Source organism: Zingiber officinale, chromosome 4A (assembly GCF_018446385.1).
Source record: "Zingiber officinale cultivar Zhangliang chromosome 4A, Zo_v1.1, whole genome shotgun sequence".
Taxonomy (NCBI): domain Eukaryota; kingdom Viridiplantae; phylum Streptophyta; class Magnoliopsida; order Zingiberales; family Zingiberaceae; genus Zingiber; species Zingiber officinale.
Window position 1 is genome coordinate 146,883,360 of NC_055992.1, and position 18,414 is coordinate 146,901,773.

The window sequence follows — 18,414 nt, forward strand, 5'->3', positions numbered from 1 at the left end:
GAGACTCTCTTTGTCTATTTTTTTATATGTAGGAGAATCATGTCTCAACCTGAAGGCTTCAGGACAGTACGTCCTCTCCTATCCAACGGGGATGATTTTCCGTACTTGAAGAAGCGGATGGAGGTCTACTTGAAGACGGACTTCGACCAATGGTTTAGCGTCACCAGAGGCTACAAAGCACCAGTCGACAGGAATTCCACTGGACCTAGAATAATGGACTCCGGATATGAAGAAGAAAGTGTCAACGGATTTCAAAGCACTCAACACGCTTCAATGCGGACTGACGAAGGAAGAATTGAACCGGGTAGGACCGCACCAGAACGCAAAGGAATTGTAGGACAAACTGATCGAACTACACGAAGGGGCAAGCGACGCCAAGGTAACGAAGCACGATCTTTTGTTAAATAGATTATTTAACATTAAAATGTAGCAAGGAGAGACAGCGAGTCAGCTTCACGCGAGGATCAAGGACATCCTCAACGAACTCCGCGCAATAGGCCATCAAATGGAGAACCGAGATTTATTAAGGTATACTTTAAATGCTTTTCCGCGCAATAATTTGTGGGCATCTATCGTAGATGCCTACAAAATTTATCTAAACACTACAAAAAAAAAGCTAATAGACAACGCTTTAAAAGCGTTGTCTATGTGGCTGAAAAAACGTTGTTAAAAGCACTGTTGTTAAAAGTCTGCTCAAAGACAATGTTTTAAAAGCGTTGTCGTTTGTAGCAAAGACAACGCTTTTGCAACGCTTTAAAAGCGTTGTCATTTTTTGCAAAGACAACGCATAAAAAGCGTTGTCTTTGTTAAAGACAACACTTAAAAAGCGTTGTCTTTTTTAAAGACATCACATAAAAAGCGTTGTCTTTTTTAGCTAAGACAACAGTTTCACAATGCATAAAAAAGCGTTATTTTTTTTAGCAAAATACAAGAAGTTTTAAACTATTATCTTTTAATACCAAAGACAAAAAAAGATAAATGAAAACTAATCTACTTCAATCAACAACATATTATTAAATAAACAACTGAGATAAATATATAAATTATCATCCTTACACTTCTATAACAAACATAATTACTCGTGTACAAAGAAATTTTAATTAGAAGATACTCAAAACTAGTCCTATCAACTACATCTTATTACATGAACTTAAAGGATCTTGATAGATGCTACTTATCCTCTTAACTTGAATGCTCTTTACTCATTGACTTTAACCATCTTCTCACTTAAATCCCAAAGCCTTCTTGATAGTTCTTCGTCGAAGTACTTTCCAGTCACACTCCTGAGGTTCGGATGCAATGCCACATAGCATGTAGTTGTTGCTCCCTGTAATCACAGAAATGTAGATAAATTAAATAAATCAAGTTCTCATAACATCAATGACTATCATATTCAATGAAAATAAGAACATAACATCACCTAGAATTTGGAAAAAAAAACAAACGAGAAGAGAGAAGTTCCCTAGCCCTTTTTGTCTCCTCCAATCTCAAAGTGCTTGCATCTCTAAGAGAACAAAATAGATATTAGCTATAGGTGGAAAAATTACAAAGGACAGAGAGGTAGAATATCAGTACAAACTTTTATTGGATGATGTGAATAATGCTTACAGCTCTGGCGTGTCAACACAATCTTCTTTGTTGTTTTGGCCTGAAAAAAGAATTAGTTCTATTGCTTACAATTTTATACAGTTGAGCATTAAATTCAACTATGAATTTGTTTCAAGAAACTAAGCTCAAAACAAAAACCTTCATTGTCTCTAACCACTAAAACTGGCCTATTATTTCGACCGCACCACACGATTATGAACTGATTATAAATTGGAAAGACAATAACAACAACATGGATACATCAGTAAGCACTCAGAAACTATAGAGATGTATAGGAAGCTTATGTCTTCTTCATCAAAGCCTTCTCGACTTAGCGTTTCTTAGCAAACATCTTCCTCTTAATTCCCATAACCTGTAAATAAATCGTATACCTTTAAGACAGTTCCACACACATGGAAAATCCTTGAGTTAGAAGTAAATACCAGAGTTAAAAAAAAATCCCATCCTTTTGGCAAACGCAAACTCTCATGGACCACATAAAAAAATCCAAATAAACTATTCTCTTAGCTTCTCTGGACAACTTTGATCATTGTTCCTTATTCTGTAACTTCTTGACATTGTTAATCCTCATCATTTGCAATGACTTAACAAACCTCCCACTTCTCATATCATCTTCTGACAATTGTGGAACTTGATCCTTTTTTCCTTTTTCATATGTTGACTTCCTTTGGCTCATTTCATCTTCTAGCAGAATTTTATGCCCAAACTATCTAAATTGTACTCGGCCATGTTCACAGGGATGAGGAGTTGTTAGGTCAAGGCCTTGAATTGAATGATGACTTGCAAAATGTACTTGCAAAGCACGATGCTATTGCTTCTGGTTCACCTCTGCAAGCTGGTGCATCTGAGTTGATCGAAAGGGACCCGTGGCACCTCAACCTACAAAACCTGAAGTCTCTGAATCCCTTCCAAGAACTCCAATTGTGCCTCAATCTGCTAGTCAGTATGATGAGGAAGAGGAAGACGAAGACGATGATTATGCTCAGTCAGCTAGCAGGTTAGTTTTAGGTATCTAATCTACCATATTTAGAAAGAAAGAAAAAAGACTGGTTAAAAACATGTCTGTGCTTGTGCAGGAACTCCAAAGTCAATCCACCAAATTCTAGAAGCAGCTCCGTTGCAACCAGTGATCATTTGGGCTCTCGAAATGGAACTGATGTTACAGCTTCCTCCATAGCAGGAAGCATGGAGGCATCATCACCTCCTTCAGCCAGTAATGCTCCAGCACTTCCTGATCCTCCAACTTCAGTTAACACTTCAACCAAAGAACAAGACATAATCAGCCTTTTAAGCATTACCTTGTCAAACCCATCACCACCCACACTCCGTTAACTCCTACAGCGTCTGATCAAAATGTATCAATTATGCTGCTGTCGATAGCAATGTCAATGCCAATCCATTTGAACCAACTCAACTCTTAGCTTTCAATGATTTGAAGCTAAGAGAAGGGACTGCTTACTTGGATCTGAACTTCATTCGATCTAGTTCCCTTGAAGCTAATCAGAGAAAGGGGAGGACGGGTACCTGAAACGGAGGTGAGCAGCGCGACCATGCTGCGGTAAAGCACTGTGAGGCCCTCCCGAGCGACGATTCTACGAAGGAGGTCGATGCCCGAGATGGATCATCGGGCAAGGGCGAAGGAATTTGAGGAAGCGAGAGTCGGCGGTGGCTGTTGCAGGCGGATACGGAGCGTGTCGAGTGGATAGCTGAAGGTGACCCTGACCATGCCGTTGATGCACCCCAACTATTCACCAAGAACTCCGTCCAGAACTCCTTGATCTTCTACTCTCATGTACACCTCCCTCTTGCCCTAAAAAAAAACTTGCACAGCCATAGGGGGAGCCGATCCTGAAACCTACCAAGGAGGCCCTCCTGCGCTTGTGCTGGGATCAAGAAGTTGACGAAGACGGAGACGGAGCTTAGGGTCAGTGGTTTCGACGAGTGAGGGTTTTCTGTTTTCGGTGTGAGGCTTTGTAGCGTGTGGGTCCTGTGGGAGGATGTGGGGCGGAAAAATAATTGGGTAAGTTAAAAGTTTTAGTCAAATATCAATTGGTGGTTTAAACACTAATAAAATGTTGTTAAAAAAAAAAAGACAACACTTTTAAAAAAAAAAACGTTATCTTTTAAGTGTTGTAAAATCTAATTTTTCTTGTAGTGAAATTAAAATTAGACAAGCTATTTTACGAATTAGAATTGCATGAGCAAACTCAAGAATTGCACGAGCAAATTAACGTCGGGACCGAGAAAGGTGTAGCTTTGTTTACAGGTTCATCCAAGGGAAGGATGAAAAACAAGCCTGAGGTTGAGGATCGTCTGACCAGGACTCTGAAGATGAAGGATACCTGGTGAACCTGGTAAGGAAAATGTTCACCAAGAGAAAGAAAATCTTCAACAAGAAGGACCTACAAAACATCAACTCTCAAAATGAATCGAGAAACGTGACCTGCTTCGGATGCAACAAGAAGGGTCACTACAAGAACGAGTGTCCGAAACTAAAGAGCGACAAGATAAAAACATCTAAGAAGAAGGCTTTCAAAGCGACTTGGGACGACTCTTCCTCAGATGAATCGAAGGTCGAAGATAAGAAGCACCAGAGCCACCTCGCGCTGATGGCCCTAGAAGAAGAATTGGACGAAGAATCGGAAGACGGATCAGAACCCGAATCGAGCCATAAGTCCATACTCGTTTCCGAAGGTCCCGAAGAAGTAAACTTTAATTTGAATAGAAATTTTTTTAAAATTATTGCATGTCTGAATAGTAAAATAATTACATTAGAAAAAGAAAATAAATTTCTCATTGAGGAAAATCAAAATCTCAAGGAACAAATCAAAAATTCAAATCCAACTCAAGACCCAACACTTGAGGAGGAAAATTTAAAAATAGAAGTTAATAAATTAAAAGATCTCTTAGAAAAATTTACAACAAGATTTAAGAATTTAGATCTAATTTTAAATAATCAAAAGGTATTCTACAACAAAATCGGGCTTGGCTACAAGTCAAGTTCGAATAAAACATTTAAATCGTTAATAACCCAACACAAACAATCAAGTAAAACTTGGGTTCCGAAAGTGTGCTTAACCATGCAAGTAGGACTAAACCAATACTACGTACCCAAAGAAAAAATATATTATGTAAAATCAAATAAATCAACTCAAAAACCAAAATATAAACCTCGACCAACAAATTCAAAATCTAAATATTTTAAACCCCACCAAGACTTAGAATATCACCAAGTCAATTATAATTATAAAAAGAACAAACATAAACCAAGAACTAAAAATTAAAAATAAAGGCCAATAATTCAGGGGGAGGCTCTAGAATAGCTGGCACCTCCAAAACTAACCTACCCGACAAGGTAACCCAAACTAACCTATCCGGCAGGGTAATTAGGACTAATTAGAAAGGAACCAAGTTTAACTTTGACCTATGGTACTGGTGAAGTTTTGGATGATAGTACGTTAGGGAAGCTTAATCTATGCATGTCTAGGAAGATATGGCTTCGACCTGGTGCAATTGGCTAAGTGGAACTAACCGAAGGTACCCTTTATGGATCCTAACCAGTTAGACCAAGGTTTTGTATTAAGTTCAGTGGATAAGACTATTTGGAAAACCTCGAAGGCATGGTTACTCTAATAACGTCCAAGTGACTCACCATAGCGCAGAAGTTTATCCAAAGAATGTCTATTTGTTGAGCCCAAAACTAAACCTGAATTTAATACAAAGTTAAACCAAACTCTAAAACTGAACCTAATTCATCTCATAAAATTATAGGATTTCCCGATTTAAAACCTAGATCGGGTGAGATGACTAAAGACTCAATTAAATAAAATTTAATTATTAAATTAAATTGAATTAAATTAAATTAAATTAAAATTAAATCAAATTAAATCAAATTTACATAAAAAATCATTGTAAAAATTATTTTAAAAAATTCATTTAAAACATCAAAAATTATTTTTAAAAAAATTCTTTTAAAACTTTAAAAATTATTTTAAAATTTTTAAAAATTATTTTTAAAAATTATTTTAAAAACTTTATAAAATTTTTTTAAAAAAACTTTAAAAATTATCTTAAAAAACTTTTAAAATTATTTTTAAAAATTCTTTTAAAATTTTAAAAATTATTTTTTAAAAATAAATATTTTAAAACTTTAAAAATTATTTTTAAAAATTCTTTTAAAATTTTAAAATTACTTTAAAAATTCTTTTAAGACTTTAAAAATTATTTTAAAAAATTTTATTTTAAAACTTTAAAAATTATTTTAAATAATTCTTTTAATTATTTTTAAAATTCTTTTAAGAACTTTAAAAAATTGTTTTTAAAATCCTTTTAAAAAAACTTTAAAAATTATTTTAAATTTTGTATAAAAACTTTAAAAAAATTCTTTTAAAAACTTTAAAAATTATCTTAAAAATTATTTTAAAAAAACTTTGATTTTAAAAATTTTTAATAAAAACTTTAAAAATTATTTTAAAAAGTCTTTTAAAAACTTTAAAAAAAACTAACTTTACAAATTCTTGTAAAAACCTTAAAAACAATTTTAAAAATTCTTTAAGAAAAACATTAAAAATTATTTTAAAAAATTCTTTTAAAACTTTAAAAATTCTTTTAAAAACTTTAAAAATTATTTTTTAATAAAAAATCTATTAAAACTTTTAAAATTATTTTAAAAAATCTTTTAAAAACTTTAAAACTTTTTTAAAAATTTTTTTAAAAAAACTTTAAAAATTCTTTTAAAAACTTTAAAAAATTATTTTAAAAATTCTTTTAAAACTTTAAAAATTATTTTAAAATTTTTTTTAAAAACTTTAAAAATAATTTAAAAATTCTTTTAAAAAAACTTTTTTAAAAATTCATTATAAAAATCATTTTAAAAATTCATTTCAAAAACTCTTTAAAATTTTTATTTTAAAAAATTATTTAAAAATTCATTTTAAAAATTCATTCGAAAATCTCTTTAAAAATTTCATTTTAAAAACTCTTTAAAAATTCATTTCAAAAACTCTTTAAAAATTTCATTTTAAAAACTCTTTAAAAATTCATTTCAAAAACTCTTTAAAAATTTCATTTTAAAAAACTCTTTAAAAATTCATTTTAAAAATTTATTTAAAAAACTCTTTAAAAATTTCATTTTAAAAAACTCCTTAAAAATTCATTTCAAAAACTCTTTAAAAATTTCATTTTAAAAATTCTTTAAAAAATTCATTTCAAAAACTCTTTAAAAATTTCATTTTAAAAAAAATATTTAAAAAAAACCTTTTAAAAAATTCTTTCAAAAATTATTTTACCTAAAAATTATCAAAACTAAAAACAAATTTAAAATTATTTTAAGCTAACTTCATCAAAACTAAAACTTAAGTTAAAAATCAAATTTAAAATCTACTTAACTAAAAATTAAATTAAATTAATACTGATTTAAAATTTTCTAAATTAAATTAAACTAATTAAATTATGTTAAACTTAAAACTTAAATTAAGTTAAAAATTAAACTTTAAACTTAAAATTTAAACTTAAAATAAAACTTAAATTTAAAATTAAACTTAAACTTTAAATTAAATTTTAATTAAGTTAAATTTAAACTAAACCCAAACTTAAAGTTAAATTAAAATTAATTCTAAGTCTATGTTACTTAAATGTAATTTAACACCTTGAAATTAACAACTTATTTAATTAATTTATTTAATTCTTAATCTTATTTTTTTAAAAAAAAATAATAATTATAATAATAACAGATTAATTAATGTACAAATTTATTCAATTTTGAATTAATACTGACTACACACTTAATTAATCCTACTTAAAACAAAAAATGAAATAAATATTATAAATAAGATTTTCATTAAATTAACTCAATCTATTAATACAAAATTTAAACTATTTTAAACAAATAAGTATTAAATTAGTAACAAATTATTTTAATACACCTAAATCTAAAATTAATTATCTTTTAAGCTAGGTGTTTAATAAATGACCAATTATATCAAGTTTATAGAGATAATTATGTAGAAAAATATTGCTAACCCTAAATCCCCTAGAACACTTAGGTACCCAAACCCAGTGTTGACTTCAAGGGGAGTGTTAACTTCAGGGGGAGTGTTGACATCAGGAGAGGTGTTTTTGAGAATTATGTTTGCAAAATATTTTGAAAATTATTTTTGTAAAAATATTAGAAAAATCTATAAATACGAAAATATTTTGAATAACCTTCTCACACTTTATTTGAAAAATACTCTTAAAATATTTTCAAAACTTTTTAATCATCTTGAAAATTATTTTACAAATTTATTTTATATAAAAAATACTCTATGCTTTTCAAAAAAAAATCATTACGACTTAAAATAATTTTTAAAAAAATTATCTTGTTACTTAGTAAACATTTTAAAACTTAAGTTGAGAAGGTCTTCTTAAAAGGGTTTGGTGCACAATCACTTTCAAATTTTTTTAAACTGTTTTGAAAACTTACCTTCAATTTGGACCAACCCCCTAGACACATAGGAAGTTTTCCTTGTGGTTAACAAGAAGTCCTAAGAATGTGTCAGGTTAAGGGGAAGCCCTATTTAAAAGACTAAAAGTAATATTTAAAAAACTACTATTGAAAATCTTTGAAACTAAGTTTGAAAAATTATTTTCATAATCTTTTACAAAATTACTCTTTGCTTTACAAATTTTTGTGAAAACACTTTTGTCACTTAGAAAAATATTTTGAAAATACACTATCAAAACGTAACTTAAACTCTCAAAAGTCACTTTTGTCACTTAGAAAACTTACTTTCAAAAAGGTTTTCGCACATTGTTGATGCAAAACCTAATAGAAACAAACCCTTAAGTTCATATCCTTTTGATGTGTGCCAAAGGGGGAGAGTAATATCTTAAGTTAGAAAAATCTGAAGTTAAGTTAAAAACATTCCTAACCACCTCTCAAACTTTTTCGAATTTCTCAAATCTTGAGAATTAACCCTTAAAAGACTCAAGTCTAACTTAAGAAAATTGTCAAACATCAAAATGGGATAGATTGTTGGTGCAATTGGCCTCTAGGATTTCGATGTTTGACAATATGACCAAGGGTTGACCCAAACAGAACTTGATGTTTGGGAGAGAGAAGTCTAGTCAGGACTAGATGACTAGCAAAGGTAAGTCATAACCAAAGATTAGGCAAAGTGGAAGTCCCGATAAGTGAAGTCGGGCCCTAGTGAGTGAAGCTAGGTGGTGGAAGTCTCGGTGAGTGAAGTCGGGCCCTAGTGAGTGAAGCTAGGTGGTGGAAGTCCCGGTGAGTGAAGTCGGGCCCTAGTGAGTGAAGCTAGATGAAGGAAGTCCTGGTGAGTGAAGTCAGACCCTAGTGAGTGGAAGTCCCGGTAGTGGACGAAGTCTTGGTGAGTGAAGTCAGGCAATGGAAGTCCTAGTCAGTGAAGCTAGGCAACCCTAGGAGGTAACTCTAGGTTATACTTGAATTCTGTTAATACTATGCTAACTTAGTGTTGCAGGGAAGCTCAGCTAGGTCGACGAGTTGACCAAGTAGCTGACATGAAGTCTAGACGGGTCGAAAGGCTGACCGGACGTCTAGCAAGTAAGTGGAGGTAAGTCATTGAGAGGAGTGACAGTGAGGACGTGTTCCAGGGAAGGGAACATTAGGCATCGATCCGACTTAGACCCATTTCGGGTATCTAAGTCGAGATCATGACTAGATTCCAGTCTCAAAGAGATGGAATCTAGCTAATACTCTACTTGTTAACTTTAAACTGTGCTAACACTTTCTTTTGTATGATAATATTATTTGCATTTTTACCTCGGACTAACTCTTTCTTGCAGAAGAAGGATTTTCTGGAGAAGAGTGGTCCGAGCGCCCAGAGGTCCGAGCGCCAGGAGGTAAATTTCTATCTGCAACGTCATTCCACCACATGGAGCGCCCTGGTTGGCTCGGCTACATCATATTCAGGGCGCCCAAAATGATCCAGACGCCCCGAACCTCCTATATAAGGAGGGTAAAAGCTAGAGTCACAACAACAACAACGAAAGATCTACTCCTCTGTGCTCCTGCGACGCTGCGAAAGCTCTCTGACTAAAGTGCTATTTTTGTTTCTATTTTTTTTATTTATTGTCTGGTTTTTTTCACTAATTAATTCTTGTACTTAGTTTGTAATAAACTCCCAAATTATTAGTGATTGTCCATCGAAAGTACTCTTACGTGCGGGCCTTGGAGTAGGAGTCGACACAAGCTCCGAACCAAGTAAAACTACTTGTGTCATTCTTTTGCATTTCTTATTCCACTGCTTACTCAAGATTTTTTTAATCGATATTCACCCCCCCCCCCACCCCTCGATCGAATTCATGATCTAACATAACTATTATGTTGTAGCAGCTACTGCACCGTTGTAGCAGCTACTGCACCGTTGTAGCGGCTACTGCATCGTTGTAGCAGCTACTACACCGTTGTAGCAGCTACTGCACTACTGTAGCAGCTTCTGCACTGCTGTAGCAGCTACTCCACTGTTGTAGTAGCTATTACACCGTTGTAGCAGCTACTGCACCATTGTAGTAGTTTCTGCACCGTTGTAGCAACTATTGCACCTTTGTAGCAGCTTCTGCACCTTTGTAGCAGCTTCTGCACCTTTGTAGCAGCTTCTACACCTTTGTAGCAACTATTGCATAGTAACTACTACAAGTTGTAGCAGTTACTGCACCGTTGTAGCAGCTACTGTACCGTTGTAGTAGCTTCTGCACTGTTGTAGCAACTATTGCACCGTTGTAGCAGCTTTTGCACCGTTGTATCAGCTACTGCACCGTTGTAGCAGCTACTGCACCGTTGTAGCAGCTACTGCACCGTTGTAATAGCTTCTGTATCGTTGTAGCAGCTACTGCACCGTTGAAGAAGCTACTACACCGTTATAGCAGCTTCTGCACCGTTGTAACAGCTTCTGTACCATTGTAGAAGCTACTGCACCATTGTAGCAACTATTGCATAGTAACTGCTACAAGTTGTAGCAACTACTGCATAGTAGCTGCTACAATGTTGTATCATTATTGTTGTAGCAACTACTGCATAGTAACCGCTACAAGTTGTAGTAGCTGCTACTGTTGGAACTCCGAGATTGTTTTGGTGTGATCAACAAGTTAAGTTAGGTCCTGTGTGTTTCTAACCTTGTGTCTAAGTGTGCAGGAGCTTAGGAGCACAGGTAGTCAAGCGGAAGACGCAACTAGCGAGAAGGATGTCACGCGGTGCGTCCGAGGTACGAGGCGCTGCGAAAGAGTACACCGGCGGACGAGAAGGAACCGTGCGGTGGTTCCGAGGGATGAAAGCTGGAGCGGAAGATTGCTCGGGGAGCAAGAGACGCAGTTAGCGAGAAGGTCGGCACAGGGTGCAACTGAGGGACGAAGACTGCGGATGAGTACGCTAGCGAACGAGAAGGAAGAACGCAGCGATTCTGAGGGACGAGAAGCCAGAGCGAAAGCTCGCTCGAGAAGATCGAAACTTGGGTTCGGGTGAGCCCTTTTCCGATGACCGAGATCACCCAAGCGAGCGGATCCGAAGTTGAAGACCCAGATCAAAAAAGTCAACTAAAGTTGACTTTTGGGTTCGGAGCGCCCGTAACGTACCGGGGCGCCCGAAAGTCAACTTTTGACCAAATCAAGTTTTGACTCGATCTGAACGTTGGGGGATAAAGTTTTATCCCCCCCCTTGGGGTGCCCAGAATCCTCAGGGTGCCCCGACCAAGGCTATAAATATAGTCTTGGTCCAGAAACTTTCTCAACAACTCAGAAGGCCTTGATCACCGAACATTATCAGAAGGCGATGAACGAGGGAAAGAATCCAGCACAAACGGAAGGACAGAAACCGCAGAGTACCAAGACGAACTGGAAGGGAAACTCCACTGGAAAGAGAAAACAATGGAACAACACTAAAAGTGGTCCAGTAAATAAGCAGCCGAGGTACCCTCTGTGTGCCACTTGTGGAAAGCAGCATTCCGGAGTATGCCACCAGGGTACGAGAAAGTGCTACAATTGTGGACAGGAAGGACATATGGTCAGAGACTGCTCTACCCGGTTCCAGGTACCATCTCAGCAGTATGACCAGAATAGGAGTACCCCCGCACAGCTACATCAGATGCAAGCGGCTCTGGAAGGGACTCCGATTAGCCAAGGGAGATTAGAAGCCCCACCAGTGACGACGAATGCCAGGGTTTTCTCTCTCACCAAGGAGGACGTGGTGAGTGCTTCTACAGTTGTCACAGGACAGCTACCTATTTTCAGTCAGTATGCTACTGTGTTATTTGATACTGGAGCAACCCACTCATTTATCTCCACACCCTTCACGAAAAAGTTAAAAGTGCCACCACAAGTCTTAAATGGCAAATTCTTAACAACCTTGCCTTCGGGAGAAGTGATGACATCCGATCAGATGCTGCGAGCCGTGCATATCCAAATCGCAGACAGAGAACTCTACTGCGATCTGATAATACTCGACATGCAGGATTTTGATATAATACTAGGCATGGATTTCCTGAGCAAGTACGGCACTTCGATCGAGTGCCGTAAAAGAAAAGTAGTCTTCCAACCGGAAGCAGAACTAAAGTTCGAGTTTATTGGGGAGCAACGGGAAAAGATGTGTTACGGGGTCGGAATTATTTCAGAAAGGCTCTCTACTCTGATGATAGCACCAACGCTGTTTGACGACATATTAGAGAAGCAAGGTCGCGACCCGAGCAACCAAAGGATCAAGCAAGAAGTCCTAGAAGGAAAGGATAATGGGTTTCGTATCGCTGATAATGGAGTACTCTATCTCCGAGATCGGTTATGTATTCCCGATGACCCAGAGTTGCGGAAAAGTATATTTGCGGAATCTCACGCAACACCTTATGCAATGCATCCGGATCCACCAAAATGTACCAAGATTTAAAGAAGAAATTCTGGTGGTTCGGTATGAAAAGAGATGTGGCTCAGTATGTCAGTTCTTGCCTGACTTGACAGAAGGTCAAAGCAGAACATCAAAGACTTGGAGGGTTACTACAGCCAATTCAGATTCTCGAATGGAAATGGGAAGACATTTCTATGGATTTCATCTCGGGACTACCCAAGACAACAAATGGGTATGATGTTATATGGGTAATCGTGGACAGACTGACGAAGTCCGCACACTTCTTAGCAATCAAGATGACTTATTCAACGAAGCAATTAGCCCAATTATATGTTAAGGAAGTTATCAGATTACATGGGATTCCTAAGACCATTATTTCTGACAGGGATGGTCGCTTTATCTCACATTTTTTGGAATGTGTTCAGAAGGCTCTTGGCACAAGGCTATTGTTCAGTACTGCCTTCCACCCTCAGACTGACGGACAAACAGAAAGGGTGAACCAAGTGCTAGAAGACATGTTACGAGCTTGCGCTTTAGATTTCAAAGGAAGTTGGTGTTGATATTTATGTTTGGCGGAATTCGCTTATAATAATAGCTACCAAACTATCATTGGAATGACGCCTTACGAAGCTCTGTATGGGAGGAAATGTAGGTCACGTATATGCTGGTACGAAGGTGGTGAAAAGAAAGAAATGGGGCTCCGAACGGACTTCATCGATGACACCACCCGAGCTATACAGAATATTCGTCAGAGAATAGAAACTGCTCAAAGCCGACAAAAGAGCTATGCCGACAAACGGCGTAGGCCGTTAGAATTCAGTATCGGAGACTCGGTATTTCTCAAGGTAGCTCCGATGAAAGGAATAATGAGATTCGGAAAGAAGGGCAAGCTAAGTTCGCGATATGTGGGACCATATCGGATACTGAAAAGAGTGGGTCAAGTGGCGTACGAGTTAGAACTGCCTCAGGAGATGGTGGCTATTCACAACGTATTCCACGTCTCAATACTCAAGAAGTGTATCTCCAGTACAAATCAAGTGATTGAGCCACAGACAGTACAAGTTAAAGAGGACCTAAGTTATGAAAGTAAACTCATCCAAATACTGGATAGAGGAGTCAAGAGATTAAGGAACAAAGAAGTACCTTTAGTAAAAGTTCTATGGCAAAATCAACTATTCGAAGAGGCAACCTGGGAACGTGAGGACGATATGAAACAAAAGTACCCAGAGCTATTCTAAAGTTCGAGGACGAACTTTCTATGAGGTATCGGGTACTGTAACACCCACGAATTCTCTTAAGCTAATTATGTGAAGATTTTCTCTTAGAATAAAAAGATAAGATAGAACCAAAAATATATATATGAAAAGGAATTGGTCAAGGATTGAACCTTGAACCTTTTAAAGCTAAGGATTATGGATTGACCACTAGGCCATCATAAATTATTGTTGAATAGAGAATGGAAATTGTAGATAAAGATAGAAGTATGATTAAAAGAAGGAAGCAAGAAAAACATCAAGTAGCTTTCTTCCTCCTTCTCATGATTAAGAAGAAAGCTAGCAAAAGACAAGTTGTCTTTTCCTTCCTCCTTCTCTTCCATTTTCGTGGAGATACATGAGGGAATGAGAGGAGAGGAATTTAGGGAATAAATGTGGGCATTCTTCATCATTAAGAAAATAAGAAATGAGTTAATAAGGAAGGGAAAGCAAAACTTATCTTTGCTTCTTCCTCCCACTTAGCATAAGAGAGAAAAAGGGAAAGGGATTTTATTTTCTTCTTCCTTTCCTCACCATTGCCGAACCTAGAGCCTCCCCTCTCCCAAATTTCCGAAATCCAATATTAGTTTTCTTTCTAAGGAAAACTAAACCTCAAGAAGAAAGCCTCAAGACCTACTTCTTACAAGCAAGAGAAGCGAAGGAAATACTAGAAGGAGGAGCTCTCTTCTTCTTCTTCTCAAGGGTATCTTTATCTTAAGAAAAGACCAAGAAAGAGGATGTAAGTATCCCCTCACCTGTGGTACAAGTGGTTATGTGGTTTTCTTCAAGTTTAGATGGCTTAAAAACCTAGGGTTTCCCTTGAAACTTTCGGCCATGATGAGTTGTAAGACTTATGAAAGCTTAAAACCAAAACCAACATGCTTAGGGTTTCTCTCATGATATGATATGAATATTTCCTTGATATTTCATGATTGTTTGTTGCTTAGAACTAAGTGAATCCTCACCTTAGGGTTCGGCCATGAAGAGATTAAAAACCCTAGGAAAGCTCAACCTCAAAACTAACATGCTTATGATCTTTCTCATGATATGTTATGAATGTTTCTTGAGGTTTCATGCTTGTATGTTGTTTGGAACTAGGTAAACCTTACCTTAAGAGTTTCGGCCATGAAAAGAATAAGAACCCTAGAGAAGCTTAAAACTCAAACTAACATGCTTATGATCTTTCTCATGATATGTTATGAATGTTTCTTGAGGTTTCATGCTTGTATGTTGTTTGGAACTAGGTAAACCTTACCTTGAGAGTTTCGGCCATGGAAGGAATAAGAACCCTAGAGAAGCTTAAAACTCAAACTAACATGCTTATGACCTTCCTCATGATATGTTATGAATGTTTCCTTGATGTTGCATGTTTGTATGTTGTTTGGAACTAGGTGAACCTTACCTTAGGGTTTCGGCCATGAAAGGATTAAAAAACCCTAATGAGGCTCAAACTCAAATCTAACTTGCTTATGATCTTCCTCATGATATGGTATGAAGATAACTTGATGTACTTAAGCTTTCATGTTGTTTAGAACTAGGTTTCCACCTTGAAAACTTTCGGCCAAGTTAGAATTTAAGGCTTAGACAAGCTTAAACTCAACTCTAACATGCTCATGTTTTTCCTTATGATATGATATGAAATTAACATGATATACTCATGCTTGTATTTGGTTGAGAACCTAGCTCCACACCTTATAACATTCGGCCACTTATAGTTTGTAGACCTAGGAAGCTTGAAACCTAAACTCAATATGCTCATGTTGTTGCTTAGAATAAATATTATGAAAATTGTTTAGGGTTCACATGTTTATATGCTATTTGTAACCTAGATCTAGGCCTTGTATGTTTCGGCCACATTGTGAAGTTTAGACCTAGGAAGCTTAGAACCAAAATTTAATATGCTTATGATGTTCCTTAGGATAAATGTTATGAAATTGATTTAGGGTTATATGCTATTATGATTGCTTGCAACCTAGGTGGACCCTTGCATGTTTCGGCCACCCTTAGTAGGTTGATGTTGAGACCCAATTATGACTCTCTATGTGCTTCACCTTGCCATGATATGAATTAGGAGATGCTAACTTATGTTCCATGCATACTTATGGTTTTCATGATATGTTAAATGCTCATTTATGTATGCTTATGAATCATGCATGAAAATGTCTCCTATGATATGTAAAATGCTCAAGTATGTATGCTTTATGAAATGAAAAGGAAAGGTCTAAGAGATGTTTCCCTATTGTTGGGACTAAGAGCACTCTTTATGACAAGCTAAGTGAAAGGCCTAAGAGTTGTTTCCCTATCAAGTGGGACTAAGAGCACTCTCTATGTTATGAAAAGTTATGAATGACATGTACATGATATGCTATGAATGACATGAATATGATATGCTATGAATGACATGTACATGATATGCTATGAATGACATGAATATGATATGCTATGAATGACATGTATATGATGTGTATATGACATAATATTTTACTTTGTATGGCTTGTACCAAAAGGGTGGGCTCCTTATGCGCCCCTAGGTCGATGGACTAAGAAACGGGCTTAGTAAAGGGTGGGCTCCTTACGTGCCCCTAGGTCGAGCTACGGGCCTAGTTTCCTAGTAGGTTCAAGACTAGCTACCTTGGGTCTACTTAGGATGCGCGCATTTATGTATGTATGTGGTACTAAGTCGGGCCCCCTCATGTTGAGATTATTTTTAAGTACTATATGATATTATTTTTAAGATATTTTTGCACATGACATGAAGCATGTTTTGAAAAGCATCTTGCACATGACATCATCCATGATTTAAAGGACATCTTGCATATATGTTTATGATATGGAATGATATGATATGATGCTTTCTCACATGCTATAATAGGATGTTCTTTATACTATGATATGATATGTCATGATGCTTATTTTTACGATATGACATGATATGTGATGATGCTTACTTTACATTATGATATGAATAACATTTATGCCATGATAAGTTTATGTCATGATATGATGTTTATTTTATGCTATGATATGATAAGTTCATGCCAAGATATGATGCTCACTTTATGCTATGATATGACTTTTATTTATGCCATGATATGATTTCCATTTATGCCATGATATGAGTTTCATTCATGCTATGATATGTGATATGATTACTCTTATATGATATGTACGGTTTTTGTGAGTAAGAAAGGATCTTACTGAGCCTTGTGTGCTCATAGCTTACTTTCCTTGTACCACAGATAAAGGTAAAGGATGGACAAACTAAAGGAGCAGCAAGAGGGGCAAAAGATGTGTATGGTGGTGGCTTGGCTAAAGAAAATAAATGACCTGCTTATGTTTATTTTATGTTAATGACTTGCATGACTATTTTATTCTTACTTACGCTTATGTTAGGAATGGATGATTATGATTCCTTAAGTTTATAACATGCTGAGCATATTGGTACGATTAGTTATGTTTTAAATGAACAATTACTTCCGTTGTTTTGGTTAGAAAAATGAAAAAGAACACTATTTGTACATACACTATGTAAAGTAGAAGAAAGTAACTCCGTCCTCACTAGGCAGGAGTGGAGGGTGGGCGTTACAGAAAGTTTGTCCGGGTGCCTCGATTCACTTTTAAGGATCAGAGCGCCCGGACGGGCTTCTAGGCACCATATATATAGAAAGAGGGAGAGAGAAATGATACTATACATATTCATGGGCGACCCTCACAGATCTGGGCACCTGAGAGAGTTTCTGGGTGCCCGAACCGCAGAGGGTTGTCCATAAGTGTGCAAGATATATCCACAGCACCTATAATTTTTAAAATTTTGAAAATTATAAATAAATATATATATATAGTGCAAATCTGAATACCCGGAAGTCCATCCGAATGCCTCGATCCTCATAAGTGAATCGGACCACTTGGATGAGCTTCCGAGCGCCCAAATTTGTACTCAGTCGCCTATGAGTATACAGGATTAGGGTGTGTGGGATAAATTTGCTATATATATATATATAGTGATCTCCTGAGCACCATTATTTGATCGATAGTGAGCGTCGGGTATTGTGGCGCTGCCACATCATTTTTTTATTTTTAATTATTTTGCCTTCTTCGCCCTCCTATTTGCGCTCCCGCTTCTCCTGCCTCGCCCGTTGATAGTCACTGGATGTCGACAGATTGCCCCAAGTTGGACCATGGTCGAATTCCAATCAAAACACGGCTAGAATTCAGCCACTAGCATCACAACCAGATTGCGATCCAATTGTGGCAACATTCCGGCTACAATCTAGTCGTGAACCGGCCGGGGTCCTACAGTGGCTGGATTCCGACCATGATTACACCAGATCGCGGTCAAAATCTGGTAGCTAGCATTGTAGTCGGATCGCAGCCACTAGCATCATGGCCGGATCATTGCCAATTGTGGTTGGATTCCAGTTGCAATCCTTATATATATATATATATATATATATATATATATATATATATATATATATATATATATATATATATATATATATATATATATCTATATATATATAATTTTATTTGTTAATTAACATTGAATATTCACTCGAGTAGATTTAGAGAGAAGTGCAGTAAATTAGAGAAAAATCTTTAAATGAAACTTCAACTTTGCATGTAATCCCCATCTTCAAAAAAAATTTTGTTTTCACTCCCTGCATGTAAAGTTTTATTTGTTTCAACTACCTTATGCAAATA

The 18,414-nt window shown here is 36.0% G+C and overlaps 1 long non-coding RNA gene across 1 annotated transcript; it reads right to left on the reverse strand.

Annotated features, from left to right (window-relative positions):
- Nucleotides 1-1,008: 1,008 nt before the first annotated feature.
- Nucleotides 1,009-3,569, reverse strand: LOC121971599. The gene is made up of 4 exons (XR_006109175.1): nt 3,133-3,569; nt 1,580-1,648; nt 1,421-1,504; nt 1,009-1,327 (listed from the first exon to the last, which is right to left on the reverse strand). It is a non-coding gene; the product is annotated as an uncharacterized LOC121971599 (long non-coding RNA).
- Nucleotides 3,570-18,414: the final 14,845 nt, after the last annotated feature.